General features: G+C 59.6%; 1 protein-coding gene across 4 annotated transcripts in view; it reads right to left on the reverse strand.

Annotated features, from left to right (window-relative positions):
* ZMIZ1 (zinc finger MIZ-type containing 1) overlaps positions 1–25,775 on the reverse strand; it is a 231,424-nt gene that overhangs the window by 135,745 nt on the left and 69,904 nt on the right. For all 4 annotated transcript variants that reach the window (XM_040624277.1, XM_040624276.1, XM_040624275.1 and 1 more), the window contains one exon: positions 7,433–7,512. The gene's annotated coding sequence lies outside the window, so the exon portion shown is untranslated. The remainder of the gene's footprint in view (positions 1–7,432; positions 7,513–25,775) is intronic.

Here is a 25,775-nt window from a genome sequence, read left to right on the forward strand (position 1 = left end):
CACTCTACTCTGCCTCCCTCGGCCGGCTCCAGGTTAGTGGTCCTTCTCAGCTTCCAGAAGAGATGTCAGATCTGAGTGGACGCGGCAGATGCCTGCTGATCTAAAGGGCTCCTGGAAGGCCCAGGGGAACCGCCACTCAATGGCACACTGCGCCCAGGGAACAGCTTTTCTGTCCCTGGGGCTCTGGGGCTGGCAGGTGGCTGATGACCTGAGTGCTCTGTGTCCAGAGGGAATGGGGCTGAAACCCAGAGGTCTGCCTCAGGGATCCTGGCAGAGAGGACCCCCAGGGGATGTCCTTCTGACTAGCACAGACTTGGAAGAGCAGGAAGAGCCATTACAGATTGCTGAACCCTGGTGTATTCATGAGAAAACTCAGCCACAGGGAGGGACGGCTTTGTCCTGGTTCTACCAGTGAGGCTCTGACGCTGTCCAGGGCCCAGCCTCTAGGCCGGCAACCTGTGACAGGCCCCACTGTGTCCCAGACTGGCCTGATCATAGGCGTTAAATGGGGCACTGGTCACAAATTCAGAGCCCTGGGTCCCAGACCCACAGCAGCAGACTTCAAGGGAGAGGCCTGAGAAGCTTCACTGGACCAGCGCCCCGGTGATGTTGGCACTTGGGGGAAGTATGGTGTCTCCATCTTGAAGTGCCGTCCTGAAAATTTCCACGGGAGAGCTCCAGAGAGCACCTGGGAGGCCAGGATCCCTGGGGAGGGAAGTATCTGAGTACCAGACTCGATGCCAACCCCGGGCAGATGTTCCAGTGCTGAGGGGTGGGGGGTAGCTCCCTGAGGGCATCCATTGTCCATTTCCAGAGAAGACTCGTGCCAGCCAGCCATTGCTGCGTATCTGTCCCCCTTGCAGGCAGGCTTCTCCCTGTTTATAGATTTTCCTCATCTATAACCTAACAGAGGGCATCGGACATGGAGTAACTCGTCCAGACTCACCCAGCGGATAGGTAGCAGGGCAAGGGCTTGAACCCTGAACCACCTATTCCTGAAACCCGTGCTTTAACCACATGTCACACTGTGCCCCTGACCACACTGAAATTCACGTGCATGTGCAAACCCCTATGGGAGGCGGTGAGCTCTCCAGTGGTGGAGGTGTGCAAGCAGCAGTGAGAGGAGCCCCCGGCAGGCATGGGATGACCCTGACCAGCCCTCCCGGAGCTGCGACTGGGGATGGGCTGAGCTGGCTAAAGGATGCAAGGGTTTTTATTGTGTTTCTTCCACTCACAGATCATTTACAGGTTTTAGTTCATCAAAGTTCTCCTGGCTCAATCCTTGGCCACCCTGGAGCTGCAGGGCAGAGAGGGCATTTGCTGGGGACAGAAAGGATGAGGGCGCAGGGGGCTGGCTCCCCCGGCGGTGACAAGGACGGGGGTCTGGGGACTGGCTGTGGTAGGGAGTCTGGCTGGGGGTGGGGCTGAGAGAGAGCTCAGCAGGGGCCACCCAGCGAGAGCTGTCCCACCGGCCAACCCAAGTGTGGGCCAGAAGGAGGGGGCAGCATGGGAGCATTCCATGCGGGTTCTGAAGCAGAGATGCTTCCATGAGCTCCAAAAGAGGCCCCCGAAGAGCCTCAGAGAAGGAGTGGAGGGTCCCAAACAGCTGTGAGGCAAGACATGCTGCTTCCCAAACCGGAACCGAACAGGGTGAGAAGCACTTAACAGGAAAGACAGATGTGAGGGAAAAGCTTTCACAGATTCCCATTAACTAGCCTGGGGGGCCTGGGGCTGGTGCACCCCAGACAGTTTTCTGGGAGCTTTGTGGTCCCCATAACCCCAGGGCTCTGGAAGGTCCTCAGGGCAGTTTGCCCAGTAGCCTCGGCAGACGGACACCTGCAGGCCCCACTGAGGTCACTGTCTCCTCCCTGTGCCCGCACTGGCCACAGCGCAGACCTGAGACACCTGACAGCTAGACGGGATGCCTAGGGAGCTGGGGCTGGAAGGACAGACGTGCACAGGCAGCACACAACACATCTGCCACGGAGCCTGCGCAGAGCCTCAGAACCCTTCTTAACACAACCCCCCCCCCCCCATACATTAAGAACCGGCAAACCAGAGAACCTCCTCGCCATCCCCAGAGAGAGCTGAGGGCGCACCGGCTGAGTGCCTGCTGGCTCGCTGCTCTTCAGCACAGGCGCCCCAGGAACTGGGCCCGGGACATGGTTCGGTCTGTCCCGCGCCTTTGAGATGCTTCGGGTCCAGCAGGGGCGCCAGCAGTGGCTGGCTTGGAGGGGCAGACGCAAGAAGCCATGGGTGCATGGGGCTGAAGGAGGGGACAGATGTGTCTCACTGGGCTAGCTCAGCCCCCACGAGCTCTGCAGCCCCCAGCCGGCAGGAGGAGGTGGCCCCGCTGAGGGGGTCCTCCTTGGGCAGTGGCTCTAGCCCTGCCCGTGGTGTGGGGAGGACAAGTCCAGCACCCGAACCTTCCAAGACGTCCTGCCACGATGCCTGACCAGAGGCAAACGAGAGTCCACCTGTCAACGGAGGAGGCCGCCAAGTGCTGCGGGAGGGGGCTGTGGGAACTAAAGGCGACAACTAGCTCCTGAGAGGTCCCTCCAGGCTGGCAGGGGTGGGGCCAGGCTCTGGGGAGACAATTCCCTCCTCCCCCTCCTGCTTCCGAAGCTAGCCCTGCCCCAGGCATCTCCCCACCCTGTGGGAATCCTCCGGGTTCCCGGGAACACACACTTTGGGCCTGCTGCAGTTCAGAATGCGTCCTGGATGGTGCAGCAGTGACGGGAGGACAGGGGCGTCCTCTCTTCCTGGGAGGAGCTGGGTGCTCTAACCCCCTGAACCCCAGTGTCCTAGGCCACAGGCTGTGTCTGGAGTGATGAGGGGCAGCGTTGATCCCCATGCGGCACAGCCTGTGACTGTCCCCTTGGTCTAGGGCTGTTTGGGGCTGAGGTAGGGAAGCGCCAGGAGTACTGGAACCCCCTGTGAGGGGGATCCCCTATTCCTCTTGAGGTCTGGTTGCCTAGGTCCTAGCCGCAGTCCTGCCTGTCCCAGTTTGCTTTTATGACCGGTGTGGCATGCCCCTGTCTTATTTTGAATGGCAGGACGGTGGCAGCCTGGCTCCCTCTGCCAATTCTCATCTGCAAGATTTCCTTCCCTAGCCTCAGTTTCCCCCCAGCAAATGAGGAAACCACATGTGGCAACCGAACACGAGTCTGCACGTGGCGTGTGTGTTAAATACACACCAGGTGTCAAAGGAAAACAGTGTGAAAGAGCCAGGATGTCATCCTTCCAATACTGAATCAAGACAAAAGCAAAGACGAGGTGGGGCCAGTCTGGCGAGCACTCTGAAGGGCCTAAGAGCATAAAGAGGGTTTCGGGTTCAGAAGCGGTCAGGGAGGAAATGACCAGGGCCTCTGGGAAGTGGAGGCTGCAGGGCCCGGGGGGGCAGCGGGCAGGAGGCCACGTCCGACCTTCTGGAGGAAGCAGGGCTCGAGGAAGGCTCCAAAAGGTTCAGGCTGCCCAGCAACAGGGGTGGAGGGCTTTCAAGGCAGAAGGAAGTGCAGGAGCAAAGGCGCAGCCGTGGGGACGGGTGATAAAGACGCGGAGGGGGTGGTAGCCCAGGGCCCTGGCGGACGGCTAGGGTGTGATGCGGCCATGCGAGGAGCCTGGGGCAGATGGTGGTGGCTTCGAGCGCCAGGTGGAGTCCGCTGGGCACACAGCTGGCGCTGCCAGGAAGCCTGACTGGCCGGGGATGGGGACCAAGGGAGTGCCCAGGGGGCATCCAGCGGACTGGAGACACCTGGCCACCAGAACACACCGGCCTACTTCGCAGGCCTCTGAGACCCTCCAGGCCCGTGGTTCTCTGGGAGGCCACCCTCCGCCTCCTTCTCCCCTCCGGAGAGGACAGCTTATTTCTTTATGAGCGGACACGGGCTCCCGCCAGGCAGCCAGCTCCTGGACACCTCACTTCTAATTATAGCAGGGGTTTTATTAGCGCTGGAGGGAAAGGCCAGGTTCTAAGCGCCCCTGTTAGTGGACACAGGCCCCCTCTCGCTGCCCTGCTTTCGCCTGTGGCCAGAGGCCCACGTGCCCAGGACAGCACAGGGTGGCACGGTGGGTCTCTGGGGACAGGCCACACACAGGGCGCCCCCTCCGAGGCTGGGAGTGGGGGGCACTGCCTCAGATCCCTCCGAAGAGCAGGGTGGGAGGGAGCCGGGCGCTGCCAGAGCTGGAAGATCAAGGCGAAGGGCGCCAGTTGGAAGCTCGGGAATTCTCAGTTCTGCTCAGTCCTGGCGATGACAGAGGTGATGACATGGAGCAGATGTCTGAGGGGATGCCTGGCTAGGGATGCCTCTGAGGGTAAGGAGAGCAGACATGAGAAGGTCCTGGGGCTCAGAAAGAAATTCCAGAGGGAGCTCCACGGGGAGCTGTAGACATGACTAGACAGGAGAAAGCAGGTGAGCTAAGGAGGCAGAGTGGGGCTGCCCACGTGAGAAGACAGGGGAGCTGGGCAGGAGAGAGGCCCATGCACAGGGAGAACTATCTAGAAAGAGACAGAGAGAGAGAGACACACACACACATACACACACACACCTCCTTACCCCCCCAAGGGAACAGGCACCAAAGCATAGGTGTCCTGCACGGCCATCCCCTCTTCTCAGCGGCCTCCACAGCCCTCCCCAGGGGACCTCTGGGAAGGGGCTCCCCTGTCTGCTGGTCCAGCCTCCTCTGCGTCCATCCCGGAGAATCTGACGTTCTCTCTCAAACATAGGCATGCTCTGAGTGCCTGCCACCCCACCCCCGCCTAGTCTGCTGCCCGAGTGCCTGGTGCAGCCCCAGCTTGCATACTTTTGGTGATGAGGAACTCACTACCCACCCAGAAGGCAACTTAAAAGAAAAATCTCCAGACAGCTCAGACTCTTGGAAAGTTGAACCTGAGGATACCAGGGAGACAGCGCGGTTGCCACTAGGGGCCCGAGTGCTGCCAACCAGTCTGCTGGGCAAGAGTGTCCTTTCATCAGGAGTTTGCAAAGCGACAGAGCTGCCCCCTCACTCCAGCTATCACTCCGAATTACAACAGAACCTGAGAAACGATGTTCTACAGCCAGTACCATCTCCTTGACTGGTGATAGCTAATGAGGACCAAGAAAATCATTCATTCATTCACTCACGTGCTCAACGAATAAAATATCAATTGGGCAACAACCCTGTGCTGGGCACCAGGATGCAGGGGTGAACAAATAAATCATTGAATTTTCTTTACTCGTCTGACACCTGCCCTTTACCCATTTTACAGGCGGCAAAGCCGAGTCCAGGGAGAGGCAGTGCCTTGCTCCAAGTGGCCCAGGGAGCTGCCGGCGAAGGGCAGAGAGTACCACATGCTGCGGCAGGCGCTGACCATCTGTCAGCCCCAGGAAGAAAGGGAGGAGCGGCATGTCCGCCACCCGCCCCCAGCCGTTTCTAGGACACTGAGGTATTGATTACCACCCTTGCCTTGGAGTGGTTTTCTTTTCTTTTCTTTTTCCATCAAGGCTTTCTAGTCTTCCTTTTCTTTCTTTCTTTTTTTTTTTTCTTTTTAAAGAATAAACTCCAAGCCTCTCCTATGATTAATTACCAGCTGCCTAATGCTCCGCCACTGGCAATTTCTGGAAAGGGAATGAATTACCTTGAAAAACACCCGAAAAGAGAACCCACCGTGAAGGAGAATTTCAGAGGTTACCCCACAATTAGCAGTGGGTTCCCCTAGCCTTAGCGAGTTGCTGGCAGGCCCTCCGAGGAGGGGTGGCCACCAGCCTTTGGGGGCCACCCTCTGGCTCCCAAGGGCAGCCAGGCTTAGAGGGCCGGGCAAAGGCGCCAGGCAGAAAGGAAGGTGGTTTCCTGAGCACCCACCTCGGGCCTGCCAGCGGCTCAGCCCCCGGTCTCTACGGCATCGTGGACCACTTAATTCCACGGTTCAAATCCCCACGCCACTACTTAGAGCTCTATGGGTTTCTTAACCACTTTGAGCCTCTGGAGAACGAGGCACTAAACACACCTCCTCACGGGATTACTGCGGGGAGAAATATGTATTTAAGGAGCGTAGTGCCTGGTACACAGTAGACTCCCACTAAGCTCTAACATTTAAAAATATTTCAGGCTTCCAAGCATCCCCATAATGGCCTTCTCAGCAGTGTTGGTATAATTATCCTCATTTTCAGATGAGAACACTGGCTCTCACTCTCACCGGAGAGAAAGGACTAGCCCAAGGTCATGAGCTGATAGCAGGGAGCTGGGCTCTCCTGCGGCCCTGCTCCCTGGTTCCAGAGCTCGGCGGTAGCATGGAGCATCCCTGGGCTCGCCTGGCCCTGTGTCTTGGGAGCACAAGGGGCCTCAGGAGAGGAGCCGAGGGCAGCAGGGAGATGATTAGGCGAAGTCTCAAGCCAGAGCAGAGACTCTGCCTCCCCTGGCTGGGCCCCAGAGCCTTGGGACAAAGGGCGCTGGCCCAAGTCAGCACTTTTGTGAAGGCCTCTCATCTCTGGGTTGGGAGCTGCAGAGTAAAGAGGGATTATACAGGTCACCCTCTGACATGGGGCCAAGTGTGATCAACCCTGAAATGCCACTCTGTGATGAGACACGCGGGTGTCCAGGCCAGAGGCAGGGCTGGGAGGCTCAGCCCCAGGACCTTCTGGCTCCAGCTCCTCTCAGGGGCTCCCCGGGGAGCCTCAGACCCTCATGATGGTGGATGACCAGTCCGCGTCCATTCTGGCATTGATGGGTGCTCAGGGTGGAGGGGCTGGTGGGAACTGAGGTGTCTAGAAAGAAGGAAGGGTCCCCCATCCTCGGCAAGAATGCTGACCTATCCCCCTGCGTGCATACTGGTACTGGGCATGCCGGCGCACCTGTGGGGGCAGGTGCTGGGAACGCCTCCCTCTTTTACAGACAGGGAAATCGAGGCACAGAGAAACCGCACAAGGTCATGGTGGACAAGTGGCAGAGCCAGGATTTGAACGCAGTCACTCTAACTCCAGAGCCCAGAGATTCGTGTGTCCTCGTGTGCGTACCTCCGTGTATTTGCGGGAGAGAAGGGGGCACCCATTTCAGCACACGGGCCCCTCTGCTCAGCCAGGCTCTTCCTGCGCGGCTGCCATGTCGCTCGGCAGATGGGGCCCACGCGCCACGCGGTTGAGTGGTACAGACAGAGCTGCTGTGCCAAGGCTGGGGACACCAAACCTGCCCCTCTCCCTGGCTGCATTCCCCCGCCCCCTGCCCTGGCAGCCATTCTAGAGAAAGGCCAGGCCTTAGAGCCTGCTGGGGGCCCTTCCGGGGGCTGAGGAGGTCCAAGCCGGGGTGGCGGCACTTCACGCCGCCCGTGAGGACTGAGGCCCAGTCAAAGGTGCAGCATGCCCTGGCCAGCACCCGCTTCCCACTCAGGACCTGCCTACCCCTTCTCCAAGCATCCGGGCCAAGCCTGCCCCCACCGGCCCCGCGGCACACCTACCTCAGTGACCCACGAACCACCAGCGTCCCACGTCTGGTCAGCAGCGCTCAGCCCCTCCGCCTCACTCCAGTTCCATCCTGCTGCAATAGGAAGGGGTGGTCAGAGGGGCCCCTCGCCGCAGGGCCTGGAACTCACTGGGCCGCCACCGCCCACCCGCCCACCTACTGGGAAGTTTACTGCCAGCAAAACCCAGTCATCCCGATTTGACAGCTGGGGAATCAGGGGGACTGAGAGGAAGAAGGGCACAAAGATGGGGTGCCCGGACACAGCAGCCCCCCGACACCCCACGTCTGCCAGGTACCAGCTATGTGGATATGCTCCTGGCCTCACCTGTCAAATGTCAGGGTTTCTAGGAGCATCTGAGGACACACGGTGATGGAAGCACNNNNGCATTCACTCATTTGCTCAAGAAACACTGAACAAACACCCGAGCTGTGAATGGCATGGTGGCTGCTGTCCTTGCGGGGATTCTGATAATTAGACACTATGTAACTAGAAAGGGCATCTGCCAGAAAGAACGAGTTATAGGGGCTACACAACATAGACTCGAGATTCTGGGGAAGTGAAATGGAAGGATGAGCCAGAGACAGGCAGGCCAAGATGCGTGGAACAGCATTCCAGGCGGAGAGAACAGTCTATGTGAAGACTCGAAGACAGGGAATAAAGCTTGGTTTGGGGGAGGAGTTGAGAGTGGGTGGGTGGTAGGGGTGGTGAGGGAAGGAGAGGTGGGGTGAGTGGGGGTCAAGTGGATGGCCAATCACTGAGAGGTGGACAGGAGCTTCAGGAGGGTCTGAACAGCTGAGGAACATGACCCTAGTTCTGGTTTGCGAAGCTCCTATGGCTGCTGGGGGAGACAGGCTTGGGAGGGACAGGAGGAAATGGAGGAGACAGTGTGGAGGCTGTTCCCGGGGTCCAGGCAGGAGATGGTGGTGTGCGTAGCAGAGGGGACAGCGGGCAGAGTGGCAGGAACCGCTAGTGCACTGGGTACGCGGTGATGACAGAGGGAGGGAGAAGTCATGGGCACTCTGGTCCCCTGCCCCCCACTGTTGTTGGGGCTTGATTACCCTCATGGTGTGGGGGAGGAGTCCTGCTCGCCCATCTCCTCAAGGGCCACCAGCACTCCTCGCTCTGCTCTGCTCCCCATAGGGATCTCGGAGGACCGGACCCAGAGGCCCAGCAGCTGGGTTTCTCTGGAGTCCTGGCTACATGGTGCAGGCCACAGAGCCTCACATCTGAGCCCCAGCGATGAGGGCGCCTCACTGGGTAGCTCCAGGCAATTCCCACGCTTTTCTGGGCTGTGCGTCCTCTAAGAAATGGGAAACCTAACTGTGGGCCGAGTGCCTCTCGGGGTGAGCCCCATGGCTCACAGAGGAAGGAGTGTGGGTCACATGAATTGTGGGCTCCCACACATGCCAGGGGCCGTGGGAGGCTGCAGACCTGGCCCACTGCACTGGGCAGCCGGCAGGCGCACCCGGGAGGACAAGTGCGTGCTGTGGCTGTTTGAAGCCTGGGTTTTACCCTCTTACCAAGTGTGTGTCTTTGGGCAAATTTCTTAAACCTCTTTGTGCCTTGGTTTTCTCATCAGCAGGATGGGACCATAGGGGCCACGAGGGGACCTCCCTCAAAGCGTTGTGCGGACCGTAGAAAGTAGCACTCAGGAGTGCTGGATACACAGGAGGCTTTCCGGGGAGGTCAGCTGGGGCTGCAGTGACCTTGCAGGGACTGGTGCTGGGCTCCATGGGGCACTAGGCCCCTAAGCCCCAAGCTCCCAAAGCCAGGGCTGGCATCCCTGCCCCGGCAGGGAAAGACAATGTCTCTGCACCCCGACCCTTTGGTTCTGGCAGCGCCCAAACCATTTGACGTGGGGACACAGACAGCCCTGGTGCCCATGGACTCCCAACTCTCCCATTTCTCAGAGGAGGAATCAGAGGACTGAAGAGGGGCCATAACCACCCCTGTCGCAGGGTCACACAGCAAGTCAGTGGCTGGGGCAGAACTGGAACCAGCCTCCTGCTTCCCCACCACCCACGGCTCAGGCCTTTCCCACAGGCAAGCTGGCCCGCAGACCCGCTGACAGAGAGAAAATCACGATTCTGGCAGCTGAGATCGAAGCCAGAGCCGGAAAGCCCTCGCTCACACAGCGAGCCGTGTCCAGGCCCCAAGGAATGACACCCGCCCGTCCTGCCTCTCAGGGGCGCTCTGGCTCACAGCGCACACACACGTGCCTTCAGCCCCCCAGGCTCTTTGGTGGGCTTGGGCAAAGGGGCACACAGGCCAGAGAGGGGAAGAGACATGTCCAAGGTCACACAGCAAGTGCACAGATAGGTTAGAGGCTGCACCAGGATATAAACTCGGGCCCTGGCTGGGAAGTGACCCCCCCTTTGTGTGAGCCTGGGTAAGAGACAGGACTAGGAGGCCTGCCTTCACTGAGTCCATGTTGGAGTTCTGCCTGGGATAGTTCTTTAACCTTTGGTAAATGCTATGAGGCAGAAACTAAAGTGGTACCCCCAGTTTACACATGATGCCCAGAGAGGTTCTATAACTTCCGTGAGGTCACACAGGTAAGAAGGAGCTAATAAGTACGAAGAACACAGCTATAACATGCGGAGGCAGGCGATCTGCCCCACCCATGCTCGGCCCACTCCCGGAGGACCAGCTCAGAGACAGACGGCTCTGGGCACCCGGCTCCCCTGCCACTGGGCTGGGCACCACTCACAGAGGTACGGAAGAGCTGTGAACACGGAGGTGATGTCATCTCCCCTGTCCCGGCCCCCTGGGGGCCCTGAGGTGAAGCTCACAGTCTATGTGGGTTTGGCACCCTGGAGACCAGAGGGAGAAGGATGGAGATGGACCAGCTGTCACCGTGCCTGCTCTCAGCCTGACCACCAGAAACAACACAGTCCATTGCAGGGAAATGTTCTCTGCTTTAAAGGCTCTCGGTGCCACGCAGCGGGGAAGAGACCGGCTGAAACTCAGGGGCAAGGCGGGGTGGTGGGGCCCACCCAGTGTCCCCAAGGGGTGGGTACCCCATTGCCCAGAGGGCTCTCCTGGCATCCTTAGCTCAGGACTCTCACTCTAGGGGTGGGGAGGGGAGTGAGGACCTGGCCGAGGGGCAGCCTCTGACTACAAAATCCACAAGGGCAGAAAGGGATGTGCAGACCGCAGGCCAACCATGCTTCCGTTCTCCTTGCCTATCTAGAGCTCCCAGGGGCAGGGGCGGGGCAGGGCAGGGCAGGGCAGGGCAGGGAAGGGTGCCCATTCTGCAGAGCAGGAAACTGAGCTCTCAGAGAGGACAGGATTGCCAGAGGTCTCACAGCTGGAGAGTGGCAACTCTGGGTCTGGGACACGGCCAAGGTCGTCGTGGGGTGGGGAGCATCCCAGGACCCAGATACATTCTCCCAAAACACCCACCTGCCCATCCCTTCCTCCTGCAGGGATGCCCTGGCCTTGGCTGTTGGCTTGGGGGGAGGCACCAGGACAAGCTGACTGGGGCTGGGGCTGGGGCTGGCCCGGAGAGCGGCAGGGCTGATCGGGGCTCACTGGAGGACAGAGGGGCCCATGTCATGGGGCATCCGGGATGAGAGGCACCCTGCCGGCTCTGTGCTGTGGCTCCAGGCCTGTGGCTAAGTGACTGGTTATTCTCTACAGCTGCCGAAGGTTCAGAACCCACATTCTGGGCTGGAGCCCTCATCCTGTCCTCAGTGGTGAGGTCAAGGGCAAGGGTGGGCAGAGCGGGATTGGAATCCTTTATGTTGGGTGACCTTGGGCAAGCCACTTGGCATCTCTGAGCCCTCATCTCCTTTCTACACAGGGACGAGGGGCCCCTCCAGATCTGTCCACCAGCGAGGCGGCAGGCTGACCTCATAGAGCCCCACGTTGGCCAGAGCACTGACTTACCCACAGGCTACTGGGGGGAGGGGGTCAGACTGTACGCAGGTGGCCATACGGATGGCGTCCCTGAGCCGGAGTTCAGGGCTCCTGTCACATGCTGCGACTCACGCCTCGGTGGCTGTGAGGACTTAAGACGAAATGGGTGTGTGGATCCAGGGGTCACATATGAAAGAGCAGGTCAGGAAATGATGGCTGTTGACGTCTGAAGGAGGGGGCAGTTACTCAAGGTCAGAAGCGGCCAAGCTGGGACCAAAACATGGTCACATGGGACCCACCCAAACTGGGTCTATCCTGCTGCTTCACCAGCTGAACTGCCCTGAACCGGCTCCCGTGGCCCGCACCTTCCTCAGCTGGGCTGTTCTTATCCCCATTTTACGGATGGGCCAACCCACTGCTGGTCCTGTGGGCCAGGGGCCCTGTCTCGGGCCCTGCACAGGGGGGTGGCCTCAGACCCAGCTCCCAGGCTCACTGTGGAGACACGGCTTCGCCCACCTCAGAGATCTACCCAGGAAAGCATCCCCTTACATGACCCTAGGAACAGGCCCCTCGCCCTCCCCTGGCGGACGGTACAGGCTCCAGGAGCTAGGCAAATATTTACCCCGATGGTTATCCAAACCAGGCTGGCCGCCCCGCCCCCCCACATTCCTGGAATACATGTTCGTTGACCTCATCAAGCTGGGTGGGGGGAGGGGGTTGGGGGAAAGGAAGCCAGACCATAGGGAAGGGCCAGACTGAGGGTCCTGGAAGCCTGGGCCTGCTGGCCAGGAGGAAAAAGGGCAGCTTCGAACTGTCCCTCTGACTGAACCCTGACTAGCGGGAGGCCCCGGGCGGATCTTGTAACGCAGGACACGGCCAGAGCACGGACCAACACACAGGCCACTGGGGGAGGGGGCTGGACTACCCCAGCGTGGTGTGGTGGGGCTGGGAGCTACCCTAGGGCCACCTCTGGGCCTGCACTTGAGGGCTCCAGCACCCGGCCTCGAGCTCCTCACCCCTGCTGCCAGTCACCCCCCACACAGACACACATGTGTGCACACGCACATGTGAGAAACTCAGCCTGCTGTAAACACACAGATTCTCCAGTCTGCTAGGGCCGGATGTGGGGCTCGATGCGGGGTTTGAACCTGGGACTCCAGGATCATGACCTGAGCCAAAGACAGATGCTTCACCAACTGAGCCACCCAGGCACCCCTGTTAGGGCCCTTCCTCAGCAACCCCAGGAGCCCTCGCTGCCCCACTCCATCCTCACCATAATCCTGTCACCAGGGAGCCATCTTACAGCTGAAGAAATGCCCAGCAGAGACCAGAGGTCACGAAACTGAAATGGTAGACAACGGGCACGGTCTTACCCCAACCATATTTCAACAGTTCTGCCCCTTCCTTCGATGCCCAACAGATCACCTCCACCATGCTGCCCTCCCTGATCATCCCCCACATGATCTTTCCATTCCCAAACTCCCAGACATTTTGATGCTGTTTCTTTTCTTCTCCTTGCGTAAGTAAAATCCAGTGCCCGGTCATCTCTTCGGCTGTGAGACCCTTGTCCACTCACTCCAGGTATAGCAGAGTTGAGCCTGGAGGCTCGGCAGGGGGGGGGGCGGTGGTGGTGGGGGGGTTCGCGAGCGCTCAGGGTAACACTGAAATCCTGAGTCTTTTCACCAAACAGCAGTAGCTGCAGTTGTCCTTAAGGAACAGATAAGAAAGCAGACCTAGTAAGTGGTTGTCTGGGGTCCGGAGAACTCCTGGGTAGGGCTGTCCAAGAATCCTGAGCTACCCTTGGTTCAATAATCCTGTCTGTCTTCACTTCCTCTGAGAGTATTCAGAGCTGTTCTGACAGCCTGCCCACACCCAGGCCCAGGGAAGCCCAGCCCAGGCCCCTGGGCTTCCGGCCTCCTTCTCTCCAGCGTGGAATCTTGGCAAGCAGCGGGGGAAGGGCCGACCAGTGTCATAGCTGACCTGCAGGGACTCAGGAATGAACTGTAGGCCTGGCAAGTCTGTTGCGAGGCCCTGACGGATGCCTCTATGTAGGGACAGCCCTGGTGCCAAGACATGCCCAGCACAAACCTGGGGCCATACCTGGTTCCGTGGGGGACCCAAAGAGCAGGAGATGGAGAAGAGTAGGGCTCCCAGAACTGCCCTCTCCACCCTCACAACATCTGAGATTGGTTTCCCCTTATTGAAAATGGCGACATGACTTCTGGCAGTTGCTCCTTCATTCCATCCATCCATCCATCCATCCATCCATCCATCCATCCATCCATCTCTCCATCCATCTCTCCATCCATCTCTCCATCCATCCATCCATCCATCCATCCATCCATCCATCCATCCATCCATCCATCCATCCATCCATCCATCCATCCATCCATCCATCCATCCATCCATCCATCCATCCATCCATCCATCCATCCATCCATCCATCCATCCATCCATCCATCCATCCATCCATCCATCCATCCATCCATCCATCCATCCATCCATCCATCCATCCATCCATCCATCCATCCATCCATCCATCCATCCATCCATCCATCCATCCATCCATCCATCCATCCATCCATCCATCCATCCATCCATCCATCCATCCATCCATCCATCCATCCATCCATCCATCCATCCATCCATCCATCCATCCATCCATCCATCCATCCATCCATCCATCCATTTCCTTCTTTCAACAACTAGTGACAGTGCCTACCATCTGCTGGAGGAGGACGAGATGGGGCAGGGCTGGGGTGGTGGGTGGGGAGAGGGAAGACAGGGTCAAAGGCTGACAAGTGCCAGCCTGTATGCTTCCCAAGGGGGTTTGCACACCATCTGATGTGCGGCAGGCAAAACACAGAAAGATGGAGAATTCTAGGACAGAGTGTTGGTGGGTGTGCCCATCTTGGCCTGGCAGCGAAACAGAGGGCCTGGGACATCATCCTTTTGGGCAGTCTCTCAGGCAGGAGGGCAAAAGCCCAGAGGCTTGGCAGGAGCAAAGTTCTGGACTGAGGAGAGAATTGTAGGTGGCATCAGCAAACAGGAGAGAAGCTGCATTGGAGGAGCGGGGGCACCACCATCCCCGACCACATATAGACACATCCCTGGGGGCCCTTCCAAAGCCTCACCCAGTGCCCAAGCCTGATTTGCTCTGTTTTTCAGGGCAAGCTGGAGTGGTGCCTTCTCCAGAGAGTGCTCGAAGAGCCAGAACTTCCTCACTAGTAGTGTGCGTGGCCCAGGCCCCAAGGGACAGCGTTTGCGCATCCAGCCCCTCACAGGGCACGCAGGTGGGCTTCACCCCAGCAAGCCGCCCAGCCCCTTGGTGTTGGGCTCGTGCAAAGGGGGAAGGACACACCATAGCCTGAGGGCACACAGTGCAGCTCTGGGTTCTGACATAGCAGGACTCGGGGCCTCTGCTCCACTACTTCCTAGGCCAAGGCGCTGGGCAAGAGACTGAATCTCTCTGGGCTTTGGTTCCCTCATCTGTAAAATGGGGATGATAGGAGTCCCTCGTGTCAGAGTTGTAAGGACTTAACAAGGAGATGCCCGTTCCGCGCTTGCATGGGAAATGCTCCATAAACAGGGGCTGTTACTGGCTTTGGTTTGCTGCCAAGCACAGATTTGGGGTCTTGCCTGGGGAAAGACATTGGATCTCTTCTCACAGAGAAGGAGAAAGACCCGGGACTCTGTGAAGATGAAACCTGGCTTCAGGCCCTTCCTAGGGCTGACTCAGGAGCAGGTCCAGGGGGTCCATTCCCCAGAGAGGGCCTTCACGAGGGTCACCTGCTCCCAATCCCTTTCCATACAACAGCCAAAGGTGCTGGGCACCCTCTAGGAGTCAGCTCTGAACCAGATGCTCCTTCTACACCCACCCTCCCATCAGCCCCTTGGGGATAGGCATAGCCTCTCCCTTGCCAGGGGCTAGGGTCTTGCCTAGAGGGCACCCAGTTGGGCTTGGCCAAACCAGGGCTCCTGGCGCCCACCTGGGCACTCGCCACTCCCAAGGCTGAGGATCTAAGCTGAATTTTCTGTCAATGACCCCCTCTTAGGGACTTTGTCTCTCGCCTCTGCCCATTCTGCTTGGAGTGGCTTGGCACCTGTCACCTGGTCCTGCACTGCCTATCTGAGGGGAGCCCTGGAGGAATACCCCTTATCTCCACCCCTAGAACTCCCCAAGCCCAATTCCTCTACAGCATTAACCGAGGCTGGCAGAAGCTCTCAGAAGAGTCCTTGTAAATGCTCAGTTTAAGCCTGCCACCTTACTGGGGAGGGGACATAAGTCCAAAGTGGAACAGGGGTGGGCCCACGACCAAGATAAGAACTGAAGAGCAGGTCAGTTCTGGTGTCGAGCCTGGACCAAGGAGCTAAGGACTCATGAGCAAGTCACCTGTCCCCCCAGGTCTCAGTCTCCTTATCTGGCTAACATGGGCTGAAGGATCAGCTTAGCTGACATTTCACCCGTGATTGGCACAGGGTTGTGCAGCTCCATGGGCAGCCTGGACTCCAAGCCCTGCGCTCCCTCCACTCGAGGAGGTGGGCAGGGAGGTCGAGAGGCCGAAGGGCCGAGGGACTCCCCGAGGCACCCGCACCTTGTCTAGCCCTGAGCATTCCTGATGACCCCTCTGTTGGGCCAGGGCCAGCCCCCAGTGGTCACAGCCCCCCCGCACAGGCGTCCCTCTCAGACTCTGGCCACGTGGGGGCCAGGCCAGGCTGAGGTGGTGGCCGAGGCCCAGATTTACAAACTCCGGACAAAGGAAAGCCCTGTTCTTGCTGGCAGGAGGTAACAGGCTTGAGCTGAGGCACTAAGGTCACACAGGCGTAAAGGAAATCCCGGTTCTGCTGCTTACAAGCCACCTGGCCTTAGCCAAGTCCCTGTGCCTACCCCTGCCTCAGTTTACTCAATGGTATAATGGGAAAGGAGGAAGTCTAACTGGGGTAAATGCGTGGCTCGACTCGTGGCCCTCGGAGGAGCCAGGCCACAGGGGTTCTCGCTGTTGGTAGGAAGGCCAGTCCTCCCGTCAAGGGCAGCCCCAGGGTGGTCTGCAGGGGTGCTGCTGGGGGGCGGTGTGCAGGGTGTGTTCATCATGCCGCCCTTGGGAGCTCATCCCAAGATGCTCTCCCATGCAGCTGCCCAGGGAAGCCTGTCTCCCCCCGACCCTGCTCGAACGGAGGTGGGTTCTGACCCTGCCTTTGCCCTTTTACGCTCCGTGACCTGGGCCAGGGCCTCGCCATCCCATGAAGTCCCGTCCTCCATCTGTAAAGCGAGAGGACCCTGTCTGCCTAGTCCCCAGGGCGCTGGAGGAACTCTGGGAGATGGAGGATGTGGCCAGGTGAGGTGACACGCTGTGAGGCGGCTCCCGTTCTGTCCCACGTACCGCCAGCCTTGGCTGACCCTGCCTTCCTGGGCAGGCCCTGGAGCCCAGCCCTGTGGGAGCCATCACACACCCAGAGTGCGTGGCAGGGCCCTGCTAGGAGGCACGAGGCCCTCCATAGCTGCTTCCCAGCTGAGGCATCAGGACTTAGCTTAGGAAGGCCTCCTTCTCCCCGGAGTGTGGGGTCTCCTTGCATTCTTTCAGATGGAGGGGCTCCCTCAGCCCAGCAACTTCCAAGGATTTGAGGGGAGCCACCTCTCACGTGCCCATCAATCTTTGGGACAGAACCTGACCTCTGGGACTGGACCCCTGGATAAGCTAAAAAGAGGGGCTGCGGCCAGCCCCCATGATGGGTGTCTTCTTCCCGTGTCCACAGCACCCAGCACTGGGGCCCCTGGAATATTTGCCGGACGCATGAAGGAGCCGCGAGGGGAGGCGCAGGGTGAAAACGGCTTTAGGTCAGACAGCACAGCAGCTGACCCTCGCACAGCGCCAGCCGCATCCAGCCCAGGAGTGTGTCTATCAGACGCTGAGCACTGGTCGCAGGGCTCAGCGATTCTACAGAGAGGTCCTGGCACCCCCATTTCACAGATGAGGAAGCTGAAGCTTGGAGACACGAAGTCAGCGGCTCATGGTGTTAGAAAGTGGCACTGCTAGATTCGGTGCAGGCTCAGAGCTCCGGAATCCACAGGCAGGCCCACGGCGTGGACGGCGCAGCCCACCACAGGCCCCCCAGAGCATGGGCGCCCCACCAAGCTCCGCCCCAGGAATGTGACTAAACCGGGGCGCTACTTTTCAAAGCTGCCCTAGAGCTCCGTGCAGCAGGGGCTGAGAACCTCTGGCCAGCCCCACCCTCACTCTTCAGTCCGGGGAAAGTGTGGCTCGGGGAGGGAAGGGACATGCCCACGATCACCGTGACTGCTGGGGGCAGGGGCTGAGACCTGGAGTCCAGGTGCCCTGACTTCTCCAACTTGGCTCTGAGCTCTTGGAAACAGAGCACTGTCAGCCCAGCAGAGCAGCCCACAGGCGCAGATGCGGGTGGGAGATGGGAGGCAGAGGGCCGGGGAAGCCAGAACAGCACGCAGCCTGATGACACACGGGCCCAGCAATTCCTGACTCATGGCCACCCATCCCGTGACTCCACCCACCGCCAAAGTCCCCACCCTGGCTCACACCCCACAGCCCACTGCAACCTCGAGGCCCCTCCTGTTCAGGACCAGAAAGCCACAGAGGGAGGAAGGAGCAGTGGGGCCCCACCCAGGGCCGGGTGGGAAACCCAGACCAGCCCAAGGAGGGGGGACGCGGACTCTGGGACATGCAGAGGAAGAGGCATCAGCACTGACCCTGGCCCCTCCCTGCAGTGCTCGGCAGATTTCCAGCCTGGGCTGGCTAGCACCCTGGGGACCACGGACCCGGTTTCTAGGAGGAAAACGGAGGCCTGCCAAGCCACCCACTTGGGTCAACCTCCTGAGACACATGAGTCCTTTTGAATCAGAGCCCCATACCTGGATGAACAGGTCAGGCTTCCTCGCTGCCACTTCCTCTCCCCGACAACGTGGTACTCCTCTATCCAAGAGCCTTCCACAGCTCCCCATTGTCTGCGAGGCTCAGCTCTAACTCTTCAGCCTCATATTTGAGACCTCAGCCTGCCTCTGACCTGTAACGTTTCCCTAAACACGTCTGGCTCTCTCACCTCTGCACCCCTGCCCACATGAATCCTGCCGCCAGGAATATCCCGGGTGCCAGCGGCCTGATGTACTGGGGCAGAAATGAACACCCGCCGAGGGGCTGCGGGGGCACAGCCACGGTGCTCCCAGAATATCAAGGACTCCTCCCAGAGGACTCTGAAAGGCCCATGAGGCAGATGCGGAGGCTCAGGGAGTGAGGTGTCCAAGGCCACTGGGGCTGTGACCGCACCACAAGGAGCGGCTGGGCTGCATAGACCTCTGGTCTTCCGGTTGCTGACAAGCTCAGGGTAGCCCCGCGTCTGTTAGTCTATCCAATGTCACGGCAACTTGGAGCTGCTCACTTGGCCTCCTGACCCTCCGTCCGTCCCACTTTGGGAGCAGTGATACCCCAGGTTGTCCCCCTACTGATACCGAGCTGGGTGTAGGCTGTGGGCGCCTGGCTTGGGGAGGGGGCCAAGGGTCAGAGAAGCAGGGCAGCGCAGCGGCCAAGGGCACTGAGTCTAGGGCCGGCTGCCCGGTTCAAAGCCCAGCATAACCACCTCGGCAGGTTGATTCACCTCTCTGTGCCTCAGTTTTCTCCCCCGCAAATGGGGGGTAGGAGAGCAGTGACCTCATAAAATGGGGAGTACGCATTTCTGCAGACAGACTTAGAGCAGCACCGCCACAGAGGACGACAGAAGCACGCACAGCTCGTGGTATCATCCCCTCGGGGATCCCTGCGCCTTAGGCTCAACATCATGACTGAAGAAAAACCAAAGGCCTCCGAGCACCTGCCAGGAGGGAGGAGGAGGACAGGGGACCGGCAGCAGAACCTGCCCCTCGGCACGGCCCCCTTCCTGGCTTCTGGGCCCCAGGCCTGCTAACCTGCCCCTCGTGCCTGATCCCACGAAGGTACTGCAGAGACCCCGGCATGCGCCATCACTCAGCTCCTGGGAGGAGGGAGAAAGGCGGGCTCCCTCCTGGGTGCAGACACCCAGCTTTGCCCCTGTGCTGTTGCCCAGGGCTGGGATGACCCAGAGAGGGGCCGTGCCAGCATCATCACCCCCATCCATCAGGCGGACACTAGCAGCCACCCATGCCTCTCTCCCTGCTTGGGGCTCAGCATAGACAACGTGCCCTGGCTGGGCTGGAGACCAATGTCTGGGGTGCATGAGAGAGGCTCTGGGGCAGTTCATCCCAAGCCTGGCTGTCCTTATAGGGTATAAGTTTCTCCTACCCCCAAATCCTTTATCTCATGGGATGCTCTTAGCTGGGCAGAGCTGCTGCTTCTCCCTTTTCTCTCTGCAGCTGAGGCTCAGTGTGGTGGAGTGACTTGCCTAAGTGCACCAGCAAGCTCATGGTAGATTCTAGACCACGAACCCTGGTCTCTGGGCTCCCAGGCCTAGCTCTACCATGAGGTTTCTCTTGCTAGTCCCTAAAGGTGACCGACTGTCTGGGAGAAGATAAGTCATCAGCATGTGTGGGGTGAGGCATGGGCGTGGCCCCAAAGCTTCTACCCGTGGGAGGACCCAGGAGGGGGTCAGTGCAAGTCAGAGGCAGGGCAGCCTGAGAGCCTGAGGTCTGGCTTCCTTTCTCAAGAGGGTATGATTCCTGGCAGCAGCTCCCACGGGAAATAGTAGAAGCGCCACCCGCGGGAAACACGGGGTGGGACAAAGGGGGTGCCGGGCAGGGTTTCCTGTCGGGTGGGTGACCTGTGTGCCTGTGGCCCTGGGGCCAGAACGGGGTTGGGCTTTGCCTCATCCCTGGCTCAGGCCCAGACCACCCTGTGTCCCATCCTCCAGGCCTTCCCTGGTTTCCTGTCCCACCGGCCGCACCCGGCCCGGGACAGAGGCAGGGCCCCGTGGGGGCCTCCTCACAAGCACTCAAGTTTTCTGGGGCGAGAGTAGGCAGACTGCCCTGGCCTGCTCGGTGGCCTCTGGCCTCTGACCTCTAGACCTCCAGCTACTTGTTTTCCAGCAAAAGGACTCCACAAAAGCAGCAGTGGGTTTTCTTCCCAGCAGCACATAAGCCCAGGCACAGCTGAGCGGGGGCTGCAGGAATCAGCCCCTCCCAAGGGCTGAGGGGCAGTGTCCCTTCTGAGGAGCCGTGAGGGAGGGACGAGGACAAGGGGAGAAGCTGAAGAAGGGACAGCTGTCAGGCCTCGGAGGCAGAACTTCCTAGTGGTGAAAGATTGGGGGGGGACAGAGCCCTTTCCGCAGAAGGTGTGGTATGCCTGCTGGGCAGTGCGGCCCCCACCCCGGAACAGCACCTTGTCCAGCCCAGGCACGGACCCGGAGTGCGAGCCCTTCATCCCACTCCCAGCCTTGCATGCCTGCATCCTTACACGTGTCAGGGGTCTGGGGGGGGGAGGGGTACTGGAAGCTTGGCCCAGGGGCTGTGGGGTCACCCATGGCCTCTGAGTGAACCCAACCTATTTCCTGTGTCTCAGGAGCTGGAAACTCACGTGTGCCTAAGTGGGGATGTCGAGGTTGGTGGCCTGGCCCAGGGAGGGAGAAAAGGCTTGAACAAAGGCCCTTAGCCCCCAACCCTGCCCCTCCTGATTTCCTAGGGCATAGGCAGCCCCAGCACCCCAGGTCTCTCTCAAGGCTGCTGGGCAAACAGGCACCTCAGAAAGCAGAGAGGCCAGAATGTCCAGAAGACTCCTCCAGACGGGAGGTAGTTTGGGACTGACTGGGGCTGGGCCCTGCCTGAGATCACTCCAGGGACAGGGACAGAGCTGGGAGCCAGGTCTCCTGTGTGCACCGTGGGTAGCCTCAGAACCTCCCTGGGCGCCATGCTGGGATGGGTCTGACCCTGAGGGCAGGGGCTCACTTTGGCCACACCCCGGCTGCCCAGTGCAGGGCACTGATGACTTATCCATATTATTCTAATCAAACAGGCCCTGATGGGGTCGTCTGTGGGCCCAGCTTGATGCTTCGCCTGGAGGGATTCTGTCAGGGTCTGAAGGCCTAAGGTCTGTGGGCCTGAGGTGAGCACGGTGAAAGGCAGAAGCCAGACTCCAGCCTGGTGCGTAGCAAGGGACAAGTTACCAGGAAGAGTTACTAAGACAGCCACGGGGCAATAGTGAGTTTTCTGACCTTGGGGGCATGCAAGCTAAGGCCGGGGACACACTGCCCTAGGTGGCATTCTGGGACTCTGGCCTGTCCAGGGTCCATATCCAATGTGGGTGGCAGGATGGTTGGCCCATGTCACCAGCTCAGCCACTGGCCCCCCCACCTCTATCCCTTTCTTGAATAGGAATTTCCTGGCTATAACAGATAGCCTTGGGCTCATGAGCCTGTGGGACTATTCCAGGCTGAATACCCCCAAATCCTACTGCAACAGAAGCAAGGTCTGACAATGCTCTGTGTGGCCTGGGTGCCAGCTCTCTGTGCCCCTCATCCTGGGCACCTGGTGGGTTCAGCCGTCAGCCTATCTGGGGAAAGTATGCCTAGGCTTGCCCAGAGCCCAGGGTAGCCTGTGGGGTCAGCCGCACCCTGATGGGCATCCAATGGCTGCCTCCTTCCTGGGCTTCTGCTTAGCCTGGATCCCTGGTCCACCCTGAGACGTTGCCTGATGCTGGCTTGGCAGGGAGCATCTCCAGGGCCGGGGGTGGGTTTTGTACTGAGCCCAGGCCTGGAACAGACTTGGCTGCCAGGAAATGTTTGTCAAAAGAAGGAGAAAGAGAAGGAGCAGGGAGGAAGGGGGCAAACAGGCACATGAACCCAGGTGGGCTTTCAGAGGCATGGCCCCCATGGGCCCCCACAGCCCTCCTGCTCCTCTAGGTCCCAGGGGCACTGTGTCTTCTATAGGTAAGACATGCCGAGCCGGCTGGGTAAACCTGGAGGCCCACTTCCCCTGGGGCTCTCCACCCAGCGGGCCTCAGAGAAGGCCCTGAAGTCCCCGGGGTTCAGCGCCTCTGCACTCTGCCTACATCCGCTCTGGCTCCCACCACTCCGGAGGAAGGGGACCCTCCCCCAGCTGCTCAGTCTGTGAGAGACTGGGCACCATCTCTGAACCTTGCCCTGCGGGTGCTGGCAGTGCCGTGGGACATGGCTGCTTCACGACGGGAGCCAAGGGTCTACGCAACAAAAGGTGATCCTGCCCATCCAACAGGAAGAAAATATGTCACGGGGGGGGGGGGGGGCAAAGAAGTTCCAGAAGATCTGTGCTCTGATGACCCTACGCTTTGCCCAGCCCAGCCCAGGTCCTGGCACACAGCAGGTGCTCACCACCTGTCTGTTGAATTAATCAGTGGCCCGCTGGATGCATATGGGAAGGCCTGACTTGGGCTTTCCTGCTGAGGGGCCAGCGCTCCACACACGCTCCAGGGGATATGACAGATGGTGGGTGCGTATGCGCCTGCCCCTCTGTGAGGCTGGGGCTCTGCCCTTTTGAGCTCTTCCTGGTCAGAGGACATTTCGGGGCCGGGAGGGTTCCCTGTAGTCAGCAAGGCCAATACTTTTTCTGCACAAATGGAGGGAGGAGAGGTCCAAGGAGGGCAGGAGATCAGAAGCAGGGCCATTCCCCAGGCCAGGCCTTCCCACACCAAACCTAGAGGCCCAAGAATTCCAGGGCTGCCCCCTCTGTCCCCAGTGATCCTTATGTCCACCGCCCACGCCAGTGAGGCCCCCTCCCCTGGCTCCCTGTCTCAGCCTCCTGGCTGCAGCCGGCCTGAACTGCTTACTTAGACAAACAGGGAAAGCGGCCACGTGACTGGCTAAGGTTTCCTGGACCAGAGACGGACACACACACACACACACACACACACACACAACCACTCACAGTGGGTCAGGTGGTCATGTGGCCCAGCAGGGCAGGGACTGGGTCAGCTCAGGTTCCCATGTCTCTGAAGGACAAGTGACTGGGCCTGCCTTTCTTCACCCAGAAGAATGCCTTCTCCAAACACTTGTTTTCTGCTTCCTGGACGCGCCGGGGCCATGCTGGATGGGAAGAGAGCGGAGTGGGGGGAGGAGGGGGGGAAGGAGGGGGAGGAGCCTGCACCCAGCCCGCTGGCCTCTGTTGGGTGTTTTCCTTCCGCCCTCCCCACCCAGAGGGCAGCTGCCTGCTGGGAAACTGTGGCCGCCCAGCCCGGGAGAATCCCAAAGCCCAGCGTTTGGATGTGGGGCAGGAGGGGAGCCGAGGCTCTGGGAGGAGTCTCGGAGTGAGTCAGCGGCAGACCTGTCAAGGCCTTGTACCAGAGCAGGGGTTTTGCAGCAGGGCTCCATGGCCGGCCCTCAGGGCATCCAGGGAAGAGAAAGGCTGGGAGAAGGGGATCTCTAGTCTGAATTGGCAGAAGCAGCTCGGCCTTTGGTCAGCTGTTCGGGAAATGTCAGTGGGCCAGGGTCTTGAGGGCTCTTCCAACGTTGAGGTTTTGTGTCTCGGACACTTCCCTAGAATGGCAGGCTTGTCCCCACAGCCCCCCAGGGAGAAGGGGGGGGCACATCTCTTGACAGGCAGGGCTGAGATCGGCTGGGGGGGAAATGCCACCAGCCCCCTGCCCTGGCCTCAGGCCTGACCCCCATCAGTCCAGCGGCACAGAAACCCACCTCCCAGACACCTCAGGAAGGCGACAAAGAGACAAGGGGAGGGGCTGGGAGCTCTCAGATAGAAGCCACTTCCGGCCAGGCCTGGCTAAGTCCTTAGGCCTGTGCTGTATCACCGAATCCTCACAGCCACTCCACTAGGTAGGTGATGCTGGACCCCATGTGACAGACGAGCGCTCAGTATCCTGAAGGTCATGGAGTTAATATGGGGTGGGCCAGGATCTGCCCCCTGAGCCCGCTAGGAGTGTCTGTGTTCTTACCAGAACCCGAGGTCCCCAGGACCCGGCCCAGAGCACTGGGCTGGGCCATCCTCTACAAAGCCCTTGACAAGGTTTCTGAGGGGGCCAGGCCTGGGGTCCCCAGGGATGCACACCCCCACTGTCCCAGGAAGCTTCTGTGAGGGTCCCCAGAGTGCAGGGACCAGGAGGAAGACAGTGTGGGAGGGGGTGAGGAAAGGCACAAGGGAAGATAGAGAGAGCTGGTGGCGTAGGGGAGCGTGGAGAGAGACAGCAGAAACACAGACAGAGAGAAAGAGCAAGAGAGGAGTGGTTGGAGAAACAGAGAAGGGGGCCAGGAGAGCTGACAGCAGGAAGGAGGGCAGGCTGGAGGGAGGCCGAGGGGAGGAGGGGAGGAGGGCAGACACAGCCAGAAAGAGTGGAGGGGAAGAAGGGAAGGGAGGAGCAAGCAAGGGGAAGGAGGTGATGTGGGGAATAACCCAGAAGCAAGGGGCAGGGACGGAGAGGTAGGAGTGAGAAGCAGAAAGACCGAAAGGGAGCCTGGGTCAGGGAGGGAGAGGGCCCTGGAAAACCGAGAGGCAGAGGGAACGCACACCCGCCCACCGAACATTAAATACCTAACAGGAGATGACAAATCAAATGGGAATTACTGCGGTAAAAACATAATTAGAAACTTGATTGAAGTTAAACAGAATTTACATAACACTGCAAATTAACTTTACACGGAAACTATTCACTGGGAAGGCAATGAAAAGGCATTTCATTAGTAATCTATATTTAAACAATAGGCACAATGGAGCCTTCTGATGAGGAACTTGGTGCCTTCAACCAGAGCGAGTGCCAAAGGCTGCTGGGGGACAGAAGGCAGTGGGCGCTCCAAGAGGAAGTGGGCATGGGCCAGGACCTTGTCCCTGCACCTGCTCATGGGGGGGGGGCTGGGTGGACGCAGGGGGCCAGAGCAGATTCTGGTATAGGTTCTGCCCGTGGTTTGCTGTGTGGCCCCGGGCAAGTATCTTCCCTTCTCTGGGCCTCTATTTCCTCATCTGCAAAATGAGGACTTGGACGAGGAGGCTTAGGGGAGAGTGCCCGCAAGTCGGGACTCGGCATTCAGGTGGGCTCGGTGCAGAGCTCTGCCCTGTCACTTTGTAGCTGTGACAGCACGCAAGCGTCTTCCTCTCCGGCCCTGCTTTACCCATCTGTTCAATGGAGATAAGTCCACTCCCACCCGACATCACCCCGGCAGTGGAAGGATTTAGGGAGAGATTGGGTGGGGACGGGCTTAAAGAAAAGCGAGTCTAAAGGCACAGGATTACTTGTCCCATCCGCCCAGCACGCTAATTAGATTACCCACAGCCTCCTGCCACAGAGCCGTGCATCATCAGAGCGGCTTCCCGTGGCTCCCCAGTCCCCAGTGCAAGGTCAGAGGTGCATCTCCTAGAGGGACTGGGGGGCTACCAAGTCCCTGCCTGGCTCCATCCTAATCTCAGAGGAGAAGTCTCCCAAGCCTTGGCCACATCCCAGTCCTATGAGGCTGTGAGCTTAGGCAGATGTGCGGGACCGTGCCCCAGGAGCCCCCCAGCCGGCGGCACGCTCACCCTACCTCCCGTCCCACTCATGTGCCCAACGCGCCTGCCCTGCCGCCTCCCCCC

This window comes from Ursus maritimus, unplaced genomic scaffold (assembly GCF_017311325.1).
Source record: "Ursus maritimus isolate PB19 unplaced genomic scaffold, ASM1731132v1 scaffold_7, whole genome shotgun sequence".
NCBI classification, from domain to species: domain Eukaryota; kingdom Metazoa; phylum Chordata; class Mammalia; order Carnivora; family Ursidae; genus Ursus; species Ursus maritimus.